Source organism: Hyperolius riggenbachi, chromosome 10 (genome assembly GCF_040937935.1).
Source record: "Hyperolius riggenbachi isolate aHypRig1 chromosome 10, aHypRig1.pri, whole genome shotgun sequence".
NCBI classification, from domain to species: domain Eukaryota; kingdom Metazoa; phylum Chordata; class Amphibia; order Anura; family Hyperoliidae; genus Hyperolius; species Hyperolius riggenbachi.
In genome coordinates, this window is record NC_090655.1 from 132,717,102 (window position 1) to 132,730,107 (window position 13,006).

The window sequence follows — 13,006 nt, forward strand, 5'->3', positions numbered from 1 at the left end:
GTTGTCTCTTCCAAGTACTCATACTTCCATGAAACCCTTACACATAATAGGTTGGGGTTTCCTTACCCATTATAGGTTAGCATCTTTCCTGGTTTATATAAACATTTCTTAGTGCCCTCTTCTTGGCACAAACAGTCACTGCAGTGCTGTAGATAAATTCTGTCATCACTTGCCAGGCCGGTAGCTAATGAGCAGTGCACCCATGATTGGTTATCAGATGTGCCCTGACTGGCATCCATCAATTCAGCATTATAGCTGAGTCACTTCATTTTTTAATAGCAACTTACAATGGTCGATAACAGTTAAGTTCATACCAATATATGTGTTTTCACTTTCTGTGAACTTCATTTATATTTAATTAATTAAAATGTTATATTTATCATATCTCTCTCATATTTTGTGTCTCTCTCTGTAAGCAATATAGTAAACGCCATAGTTAAATCTATTCTTATGCTGATATTTTCAGTTTTCCAGACCTCGTATTCATCTTCTAAAGCTAACTAGTGATTTTAAAAAGTCCATTTAATTATATTTTTTCATTTAACGGGGGCTTAATGCGTTCCTGGCTTTGAAGGTCATCCACAGCTATAAATACTTGGTAATTCCTGGCTGTGTTCATCCACAGAGTACCCAAAAAGCTCAATGTGACTCAGAACAACTAGGAGAGAATATGGGGCTAAAGGAGACTGAAAAGCCCTTTTACTAAAAAAGGTGATGCTGAATATAAGAATGCATTTGCAATAATTCAAGTACAACAGAAGCAAGGAAAAAAATCTAATACTTATCTAAGGACAGAGTAGGCTCTGGATCCTTTTGAGCCTCCCTTTCCCCTCTTGGTTTCCTTGTTCCAGCTCTGTCACCCCGGTTGCATTTATTTGACCAACTGGTCAAATACGCCTTAGGGGATCCTCCAAAGGCTTCTAAACATGGGCGGCTCCGTACTGCACATGCACAAATGTGCACTTGTGCATGCGCAGTACGGAGCTGCCCACCTTTGGGATCACTCGGGGGCACAAGTGCTCCTGAAGCCTTCCGGGGCTCCTGGAGGTGGCATAACTTCACTGGCGGACAGTGGGGGAACAAGGGCACCGAGAGCAGATGGGAAAGGCTCAATAGGATCCACGTCCTTCACTCTCCATAGTACGTACCTTTTTTACAGATTTGCTTTAAGTGAGCAAGTGCTGCTTCCCATGATGCATTACTTCCAAATATCCAGTGATTTTATTTGGAGTCAGCTAGGATTTTTTTCCCCTTTCAAGACTACTTGACCCAAGACTTATTAGGGGTTTTGCCTTCTTCTAAATAAACTGGGAAATGTGTGGGTGCAGGACAGTGTTGTAACATTTTTTTTGTGTGGTTGGACAGATGTGTTTTTTCAATGAAACTAACCATGTAAGGTTGTTTGGGCATTTGAAAGGTTTTAGTGATTCTTATTATTAGGCTCAAGGACTTTGACTCAATTAATGGATTCCACCAAACCATATTGTTGCATATTTCTATAGTGTTGACACATTTTCCACAGCACTTTTATGGAACCATATGTAGTACTATTTAATTTAAATGTACAGTTTACTTGAGCTCTTCAGAAAAGAAAAACACTGCTAGACAGATGGAACCATCAGGTGTCAGCTATGACCACAATTCACTCCCTCCCGCCATTCCAGTATGAGCAGTTAGCTCTTACCAATATATGCAGACCTGAAAACCTCATCGATATATGCACTCTCACTCAGATGACTAAGCACGGGTTGAGCAATAGTTGTCTGCCATGCTGTGCATCAATTTAGTGGAGATAAGGCTGCTCTGCTCTCAAAGCCTGAGTACATCTTGGCAACAGCTGCTGCCAGGTTGCCTCCCATAGATTTGCTGCAGCTAAAAATGTTCAATGAGCATTGAAAACAGTAGATTCTTAGTTATCCGGCCCTGAAGCGGATCGGCTGATGCCAGAGAATTGTGATTCCTGGTTGCTTGAGACTCAATGTTAAAAATAGGCCTAAGTAATCCAGTGCTATACCCACTCTATACACATACCATGAACTCTGTATTAAATATTAATATACAGTAATTGAAAGAATATTAAATTTGGGGGGGGGGGGGCATGAAACCCAGTCTTTAAAGGGGTACTTCAGCCTAAACAAAAATATTGTCATTAAGTTACATTAGTTATGTTAATTAAAATAGATAGGTAATATAATTTCTTACCCACCCTACCCACAGGCAAATGTTTGATTTCATGATGGCAGCCATCTTTCTTTTTGGTTGAAAGGAGGTGACAGGGAGCATGCGACACAGTTCCAACTGTCCTGAGTCCTGATCATTCCTCCCAGCTGCGCGTGCTAGGCAACATAGGAAATCCCGCTGCACAGCATCAGGGAAAAAAACCCCGGCTTTTTTTTTTTTTTTGATGGGTGGAGCTTTGCTAAAAATGCAGCTAAAAATGATGCTTTGGTAAGAAAAACAAAGTTCTGATGCTGTGAAACTGTTAAAGAAACACCAAGCCTTTTCAGTTCTGCTGAATAGATTTTTAGTCCGGAGGTTCACTTTAAGAACAGCAGAGTGTACAAAAAGCCTAAAATGTTGTCCTTCACCACTGTGAGCACTGATGGTGTTTTGTTCTGGTTGGTTGAGACTTCTGGTTACTTGAGTTCTGGATAACTGGGCCTCCACTGTATACAGAATGGGCAACACAGCAGTGCTTGATGTCAGAATGACCACTATACACAAAGCTCTTTCTGGCCAGCTAACAGCAGCCCTGTGATTTAGGGCTGTTTCACACTAAGAAACACAATCGCGCTGGGATGTGATTGCGTTTCTCTTATTTTCCACTACTGTGATTCTGCCGCAATTCTGGCACGATCCGTCAGGTGTAGACGTGATTGTGTTTTCTAACAGCAGAAAAAAACTGCGTGGAAAATATTTTGTATTGTCGAATGCCTAAAAAATCTCATGGCGGCGTGATTAATATGCAATTTTCTGCACTCCTATGATTTGTATAGCCGGCCAATGACATGAACAATCCATCAAGCACAATTGTGAATTGTTCACGAGATGTTTTCTATTATTTTAAAAGTATCTAGCATTTTGCAATCTCATTTCAAAACACTGCTAGTGGGAAATAGCCCTAAGAGCAGGACTTTTGCAAGGATGCCAGTTTGCAGCTGTGATTTGCACACAGGAATTCTTGTTTTCTGTTGCGCATGAATTTGGATATTGGTGAAACTTTTATTCAAGTCTGCCTGCTATCATTTAGTAAAAAAAAAACTATAACTTGAGTTATATCAGATTGCCACTGAAAGAGATCAGAGTGCCTCTAGCAGTGCCTCTATAGCGTAATATGTTGGCGCTATATAAATCTAATAAATAATAATAATATAAATAGGACTATATCGAAATTTAGGGGGGTTACCTAAAGAAACATAAATCAGCTTTTGTGGGATTGTAGTCTTTGGCCTGCATAGTGAGAGGTTCCAGCAACCATCACTATATTCCAATACAACCCAGATAAGGGTTGCAAACTTTTGCCAACTAATTTAGTTATTCATAAATCCAGTGTATTTTTGTTGGATCCCTACCTTACTCTAGCTCTCTCTACCGCTATGCAAACTTAGTAAATCAACTTGATAGCAACAGTAGTACTACCCAACAGCAAGGTATAAAGTGTGTAGAAATATGTTTCTCTTGGTTTATATAAAATATAAACCTGCTGTTAAAAATACAATACCCTGAACATTAATCTTTATACACATTCCTTCTTTAATAAGTTACATAATTAGTCATAGTCATTCCACCAGCAGTAAATGTCATCTCTTCCTAAAAAGTCATCTTAATCTTGTCTGTAAAATAAATACCTTAGTACCGTGCATACACTTTGCCTTGAAGCAAACAATGTCCTACACCAGTAAATTACCATGAGACAATCCTATTTGACTTTTCGCTAGCACCTTGCAAGTCGTCTGGAGAAGAAAGCATGCTTAGGGATTGGATTTCCTACATGTGTACTATCAGCAGGTGACTGTGCTCGTATGTTTCTTGGTATGGATTCTTTGGCTTGTCAGTGATGGATGGGTATCGTTAAACTTATGTGCAATGTTGGCCCAGTTCCAAGCTAGTTACCCAACCCGACTGCTCTCAGACACCTTCCTGTCTTTGCTGTCAGGCACAGGACCCACGGCTGCTCTCCAGCTTGAAACCCAATCAGCTTTTTAGACAGAAGTCTTTGAGTCTGAGCATAAACCTGAGGATTAGGATGCAAAGTTGCATCACTTCCCTTTGCTCACGGATGATCTCCGCAAATGCACATCTTTATGCCTTACATCCTCGCTGGATGCTGGATCCATCAATTCATCAGCTGCTGCTGCTCCACTGCAGCAAGGACTCCTTTGGATCACCCCTCCATAATGCCAGCCGCTAATCCAGAAGTAAAGGCTGCCACAGCCTGACAATTCTGTGACAGCTAGATTATCTTGACCAGCCTTGCGGAATGCTGCCCAGGAGTCGGGATCCACCTCAAAAATGAACACTACTGCACATTTTGAACTGAAACACCTTGGCCAGCACTGCCAGATGCCAGCAATCGGGATCCTCAGCAGCATCAGCCATAACTGCATAACTGCAGGATTCTTTCAGGAAGAACTGGGTCATCACTGCTAAACCTTCATTCCCCCCCCCCCCCCCCATGCCTGGACATAAAAAGGCAGGGCACAATGACAGAACATACATAATTTTACAGAGGAGGTTTGTTCTGTGTGCTTACCTAATATAAAGCAGAGGAAGGTGGAAACGCTACTGCCACCGTTGCTGCAATCCCAAGGGAGCAGGAACCACAGACCTCAGGAACATCTAGATAAAGAAATTATGTCCCGCTGCACCGAGGGTGGGTGTAAAAAGTTTCTTCCTTTATTAATACATCAATAGACACACAAAAAGGCTGACGCGTATCGGAGCTCTAGAAGGCTCCTTAATCATAGCCAGCATATACAATGTCAGCATGGGTTTAAATAATTGGGCGCCCGCCCACGTCGAGCAGGGCCAGCCCACTTAAAGCAACATATACAAAATGCATTTAAAATGGCTAAGCCAACATACAAAAGTCAAAAAAGTTAAAAAACCGATGACATTTTACCACATCAATATGAAAAAACAGCCTGACAATCGACATGGTACAATAAATATTATCAAAAGCATAATACAAGATGCTGAGCGGTGGGAAGGAGGGGGGGAGAGAGGGAGGAGAAGTGGAACATGAATGAGAAGGAAGGGGGAGGGAAGCAGGAAAGAAAAGGAAAGGGAAAAAAGAGGAAAAGGGGGGGGGGGGGGAAACCCGGATAGGGAAACCCAAAAGGGAGTTATGTTCTTATGTCATATGTTAAACTAATATCCATTTTTGAATTTAGGCCCGCTGGAATGCGTGTGCCCAATTTCCATATCCATAGGGCCTCCCGTTTGAGTAAGTGTCTATATAAGTCGCCTCCTCTGGGTGAGCGTACCACCCTCTCCACCCCCTGAAAAGTAAAACTAGTCATGTCCCCCTGGTGTGCCCTCAAAAAATGTTTAGCCACACTAGAGACCTGAGTAATAAAGGCCTCATTCCTGATGCATCTACCCGATCCATTATAGTGCTCCGAGATCCGTTGCCTCAGAGGGCGGGTAGTGCACCCCACGTACTGAAGCTCACAAGCATCGCAGGTGATAAGATAAACCACATTACTGGAATTGCAGTTAATGTATTGTTTCATTTCAAATCTCTCACCTTTAAAGATCGATAAGATCTCCCGCGTTTGGTTGTGGACACGACAGTACCTGCAGGTGCCATACCCGCATCTATATGATACAGTGCGACTGGAAGCACGTGCGGTTGTATGCAGGGCGGGCCGATCGCACCACACGGCAGCAATGTGGCCAGTGGAAACAGGCACTAAAGAAGACACGCTATTGATTATGGTGGTGGATAAGAGCACATGGGGAGGAGAGCCCTGCCAAATAGACTTGCAATGTAAGGGGTAGTGGAGAGGGACACATGGGGGGGGGGGGATGCAATTCCATCGAAAGGAGGGGGATTGAACTATGAAGATAGGCTAAGTAAAGTCCATGTCCCACAGACCACTTAGTCATATCACTAGTAGTACCATCTAGACTTAAATACATTTTAATGGAATTGCAATTGCTATGAACTAGTTAGTGATTAATTACTATGGCTGGTTGCTGCACACATGTGTGACATGGCTCTGTGCCTTCTGTATCTGTGCTTGATATAGAATCATGTTTATTGCAGCACTAATTCATTAGCCAAGCAAATCAGATAAATAATGCTAACATTGTGAGTGCAAACTTTTCAGCTGTATCAGTCAAGAGTGACAAGTACCCTCAGTGAATATTTAACCTGCAAATTTGCATGCAAGCTAATATCAGTAAACTTATGCTGAGGAACTCTTAGCTATGTCTCAAGCATGGTGTTTCATGCTGCTCTTTGACTTGATGTGGGAACCTAAGTCTAAAAATACTCCCACCTGGTGCCAAGTCTTTGTCTTCTCTGCTCTTGTTCCTTGCACCGAATTGAATTTGCAATGCAGTGGACTCACTCTACCGCCATTGTACTGGATTGTATAGCTTGCCACTGGTTAGCTGAGCTGTAAAAATAAAAGAACCATTACTATTTGCATAGCTATGGGCTCACAAGGGATAATGAGCAGTGGCAACTCAAGGCTGGTTCAAACCCCCACAATGCTTTGTTTTGAAAAGAGACTAGTGCTAACAAAGCAGCAGCCCAACTCTGCAATTGTTAGTATGTTTCTTGTGCTAAGTGTAGGCAGTATGCTGTTTATTTTAGTCATCCGTTAATTGTTCAAAGTGTATATATATGCGGGGGCAGAAAATGGTTGTCAAGTCTTGTTTGCAGAGTAGCACAAAGTGAATTTGTCAGCCGACGCATCAGATCACGTTTGGGCTAAAATCCTCTATTCTGCAGTTCCCATAAAGCATTTTCATATACATTTCAATAGATAATTTCTGAAGGTTTTTTTGTGTGAATATTTATTTAGCTTGGTTTAGATGTACAGAGTCTTTGTGATGTTTCCAGGTTCCAACATTCCAAGTAACACGTCAAAAAGGCAGCGTCCTCCACTTGGGAATAGTCTGGCTTTGTGAAGGAATCTCTCTGCAAATAAGATGTTTTCTTTTGTTCCCTTTCATGCATGGAAAGATAGTTACCTCTTTTAAACGGAGAAACAATTTATGCTGGCAGTGTCAGTTAGGACACGTAAAACATTTAAGCATGTGACAAAGTTATAGGAAAAGAATAGTTTCCACTGTGAAATTTTTGATGATAGTTTTTGACCACAAGGCAAAGTTTAGCATCAGCTGTATGTACTAAATGTACAGTAAACAGTTACAACATATGCCCGTTTCAGACATCAGATGCTCTGATTGTTGTTTTCAGTATAAATAGATTTTTTTTTTATTTTTTTTTTACTTTTTACCATTTTTTTCTGATTTTTTTTTTAACAAAAAATATATACTTAATTTCAGGATAAAAAATAACTTGCAAAATGGATTCTTCTATATATCTTCTATGCAGAAGTGTCAGCAATTTGCTGAATTTGTATTTTGTTTGTTCTGTATTTTGCTGGAGCCCTGATGTATTGTAACTGTAAAAATCCTGCCAAAATGACACTATTCAGTAAGCTCCACCCCTAGTGGATCCATCCATGGATGCATCTAGTATTTGGTTGGTTGTATGGATAAATAAATACAAAATAAATTACTCCACAGAAATATCAGGCTTTGTTTTTTTTTCTTAGTTTTTTGTTTTTGTTTCTCAGACACGGTACAAAATAAATCACCCCAAACATAATTTGGTTACTACTTCTAAATTAACTGACAACCCATATTTTAATTAGAATATTTGTAAGGTACATTGCAGGGATCAGGAACATTATACCATTTAGCCTTCCAGAGAATACAAACTACATTGGTGCTTTTTTATACATAAAAGTATATGCATAGTCCCATATACACAACATTATATATGTCATTGTAGATCAGAGGTGTCAAACTCTAATGCAAAGTGGGCCAAAATTGAACACTGGGAAATAGTCGCGGGCCAACCTTAATGTCTACAGGCCACCATCCTCCCAACGTCTAGGGCTTTACCTCCAATATAGCTTCCCTGGTGGTCTAGAGTGGGCCAAACATAATGCAAAGAGGGGAAACCATTTGGGGCCAAATTTAATAGCTGTGACAGCCAGATTTAGCCCACAGGTCGGCATTTGACATATATGTTGTAGATAGTCTACTCTAAGACTATATACACAGCCCTGTATGCACATAACTATATACACTGACATTTTATACACAAACCTAAGCTCTGTACTCACCACCCAACGGGTCCAGCGACGTCCCCTGAATGACGGTCATTCAGCGACGCCTCTTCCTACCGGCGGGTATGCATGGCGTCAGATGACGTTACACTCCAGGTGCCAACGAGACTTCAAGCGTTCACGGTACTTTGCGCAGGAGTTGGCGGGGATCTTAAATATCCAATCCGCTGTGACGTGTTGCTAAGCAACATTTGTGTGGTAGTGCACCTGTACCAACGTTGCAATATCGTGGAAATGACTGCTCGGCACTCAAAAATCGCCGGTTGCCGGGAAAATCTTCTCGGCTTCAAGTGTCCCTCCGGACTAAAAATCTACTCAGCAGAACTGAAAAGGCTTGGTGTTTCTTTAACAGTTTCACAGCATCAGAACTTTGTTTTTCTTACCAAAGCATCATTTTTAGCTGCATTTTTTTTTTCCAAAGTGTTTTATTAAACATTTTCAAATTTTCAGGTACAATACTAGCATGGTGTGCCATATGCCCAACTCTTAGGCGACACAATCATGCTTATGTTCTACATTAGAGATATATGATATGACAGTGTAATATTCATTCGAACATGTAACATCTCTTAGCTGACAAACCTTAGAAACACTCCCTCCCCCCTCCCCTTCCCCCCTCTACACCCCCCTTGGTTTCTCCACCCTTTTTATTTAAGTTTCACCCGTTCACTAACTCTACAAGACTCGACGTTATATTTGCCCATATCATAGGCTAAGTCTTTGTATGACATAAACTGTTTAAACATTCAGAGTACTTGAGATCTGTAGTTTCCCCAAAGTGCCTAAGAGTTGCTGAGCACAGTACCATGTTGAATATTTGAAATGTTCCATCAAGGAGTCTATTTCCTGTTGCGAAAAAGTTTGCTGTATAAAATGTCTCCATTTCTTGAAGAATTTGCTGGATCTCTTTTCCTTTTCCTGTAGCGTATGAAGTTTCTCCAGTAAAAATAGTTTCAGGAGCTCCTCCCTGACATTTGCAACAATGGGAGGATGTGGGCTGATCCATTTTTGAAATATAACTTTCTTTGCAACAATTAGGATTATGTGAAAAAGTTCGGATGGAATGGTCTTCGAATTGTGTTCTTTGGTTTCAAAGTAGTTAAAGACACATAAGTCTCTCTGCTTAGATACCTCCTTTTTACACATGTAGTTGGCATACCTGAGGACTTTGTCCCAGAAGTGGTCAATGTAGGGGCAGTCCCACACGCAGTGTATCAAATTGGCTTCAGGTTCCTTACACTTTGGACACCACGGATGATAGTGCGGAGGAGGTCTTCTATATTTTATATTGTAGGCATATTTTGCTTTGTGAAGCAAGAGCAGGTTAGAAGATCTCCACACTTCAGAGGTTATCAGGGATCTGAAATTTTCGTGTCCTTGAAGAAGTTTGTCTGCCAGGCCCTCTCCTAATTGATCCTTTCTCCATGGTTTGCATAGCAGATCTTTTGCATTCTTAGTGCTTGTACTCTTGAGTCCCCTGTATATATCTGAGAGAGTCCTAAGAGGAGACTGCGGTCCTAATAACTGATCAAAGCTGTTGGGAGTGGCTATATTCGAAATGTTCTGTGCATTAGTCGTAACCATAGATTTAATCTGCAAAAAAGCTAGAAAATCCCTTGTAGGGATCCCATACTTATTTCTCAGTTCTGCTAGGGATAACCAAGTACCCCTATCTAGATGAAACATGCCCCCTAGGCTTGCAAGACCTTTACTGTCCCAGTCGTAGAACACTGATTGTTGAGTGCTTGGAGGATAGTTGGGGTTACCCCATAGTGGCATATATTTGGAGACCAGGCAGGGTAGCTTAAACAGTTTCCCAACAGCCCTCCACGTTTGTATGGTGTCTTTAAAAACTATATTATTTTTGAGCCGAGGAGGGATGGTAGGGAACTTTGAATGTAGCAGACCCACTGGGTTCCAAGGCAAGGCCATTTCTGCCTCAAGATCATAGTTGGAAAATTTGCTAGTTTTGAACAGCCAGTCCTGGACATGGCGTAGCAAGGCGGCCAGATTGTATAGTCTCAAATCAGGTAAATTGAGACCTCCCACTTCCTTACCCGCCTGCAATTTCTGTAGGGCTATTCTAGGTCTTTTGTTTTTCCACAAAAATTGGCTGATGGCAGAGTTCACATATCGTATATCTTTGTGTTTGAATAGTAGTGGGAGAGTTTGCAGTGGGTATAGCAGTCTGCCCATTGAGAACATCTTGACTAAGGCCGCCCTGCCCGCCAGGCCCAGGGGAAGCTGGTTCCATCTTTTCAATTGAGCAATGACATCATTAATTAGTGGCGTAATATTTGTTTTGTATAATAGAGTTGGGTCTCTTGTAATGTTAAGTCCTAAGTATCTAATACTGTTGAGGTTCACATTTATGCCTAACGATTCCCATGCCCTAGAGCTTGCGAATTTGGATAGTGGCATAAGTACACTTTTTGATTTATTCACCTTGAATCCCGACCAATATCCTATTTCTTGTATCAGGCTGAAAACCTCAGGTACCTGCTTCAGGGGATCAGAAAGGAATAGGATGATGTCGTCCGCGAAGAGACACTGCTGAATTTCTTTTTCTCCAAGTTTTACCCCCGATACATTTTTCCTCAGAAGTCTAGCCAGGGGTTCCACCGCCAAATTAAAAAGTAAGGGTGACAACGGGCATCCCTGCCTTGTCCCCTTTTCCAAGGGAAAGGGCTTGGATATACATCCCTGCCACAGGATTTGAGCTTTCGGGGAGGCATATATGGCTCTTATTGCATCTAGGAAGGGCCCCTGAAACCCCTGAGCCTGCAGGAGCATGTCAAGCCAGTCCCATTCTACATTATCAAACGCTTTTTCAGCATCAAGTGAGAGTATGGCCGCATTTTTGTTGGATTTGGGATATGCCCTGACATGCTCCAGCAGTACCATCATTCTTCTGATGTTTGTAACCGCTGCCCTCCCCTTAACAAAGCCAACTTGGTTGGGATGTATTAAAGAAGGAAGTATTGTGGCTAGTCTTATCTGCAAGGATCTTTGATAAAATTTTTGTATCCTGATTTAATAGGGAGATCAGCCTATAAGAGGCCGGATCCATGGGATCCTTACCTTCTTTATGAATAAGCCTAACGTAGGCCAATCTTCCAGTGGGCAGGTATTGTTTGTCTTTTAGGATCTTATTAAAGACTTCAGTTAAAGGTTGGACAATCTCTCCCTTCAATATCTTGAAGAATTCTGCCGTATAGCCGTCTGGACCTGGGGCTTTAAAGTTTTTTAGGGACTTAATGGTGCTTAGAACCTCTGGCTCAGTAATGGGGGCATTCAGAAGATCCTGACTATCCTGATTAATCTTCGGGAGATTTAATCGTTTGAGGAAATCGTCCAGGCCTTCAACCGTCTGTCTGTTTTTAGAATAAACTTTTTGAAAGTATGTGGCGAATATATCTGAAACTTCTTGGGGGCTTTTTAATATTTGACCTTGGGGGCCTCTTAGTGAGATGGGCTTTCTATTCTTGTTTTCCTGCGCTTTTGCCATATTGGCAAGGATTTTGCCTGTCTTCTCCCCATGCCTGTACCATTTTAGCTCCATATAAGACCTATTGAGATCCGCCCTCGCTTTGAACCACATATCTGCTATCGGTTTTTCTTTGAGCCATAGCTTTCTGTTCTCCTCTGTGGGGGCCTTAGTAAATTGCAGATAAGCTGCTTTCGCTTTGACCATCACCTCGTGATAGTTTTTTTTCAAGGTTTTTTTCTTTGTGGCTTGATAAGCTGTAATTCTGCCCCGGAGTACTGCCTTGGCTGTCTCCCAGAGCAAGAAGGGGGAATCTCTATGTTGCCTGTTATCATAGAAGAACTCCTGCCACCAATTTTTAAGGTTAGCCTCGAAGGTTTCATCACCATAAAGTTGTGACGGAAACCGCCAAGTTGAGTATGTTGCTTTCGGAAGTATGTCTGTTAGTGATAGGGTAATTGGAGCGTGGTCGGATATCAATATGTCCTCAACAGTAGTTTCCGTAACTTTATCTATAAATGTCTCATGGAGTAGAAATATGTCTATACGTGAGAATAATTTAGACGAAGGCGAATAGAAACTGTATTGCTTGTCAAAGGGATGATAATATTTCCATACATCTATTAACCCCGTAGCTTCTAGAAGAGGAGGGAGTCTGGTATCTGAGCTTCTAGTATGTAGGGTAGGGGGATTTCTGTCTTCTCTAGCATTTATTACTGAATTCATGTCTCCAGCAACTATGAGGTGTCGCGTTGTCTCACTATTGATTTTTTGCAAGATTTCTTTAAAAAACCCTTTGTTATCCCCATTTGGCCCATAGATGTTATAGATTACCCACGTTTTGTCCGCCACCTGGATTTCCAGCCTGATCCATCTCCCTTTCGGGTCACATTCTTCACTGATTGTATGAAATTGGACATGCTTCCCTATTAGTATTAATACTCCTGCTTTCTTCTGCAGTGCGGGGCCCCCGTGAACTGTTCCTACCCAGTGCTTTCTCATGTATTGAAACTGATCCATGGCCAAGTGTGTTTCCTGCAATAGTCCTATGTCAGTGCCTAGTTTCTTTAAGTGTTTCAGTACTCTGGATCTTTTGTTAGGAGATCTGAGTCCCCTAACGTTCCAAGAGAGTATTTTCATATTA

At 41.6% G+C, this 13,006-nt stretch overlaps 1 protein-coding gene across 6 annotated transcripts in view; it reads left to right on the forward strand.

Moving 5' to 3' along the window:
- The window catches only part of LOC137536104 (collagen alpha-1(XIII) chain-like), a 523,068-nt gene that overhangs the window by 449,801 nt on the left and 60,261 nt on the right, over positions 1-13,006 (forward strand). The gene's annotated exons all lie outside the window — the stretch shown is intronic.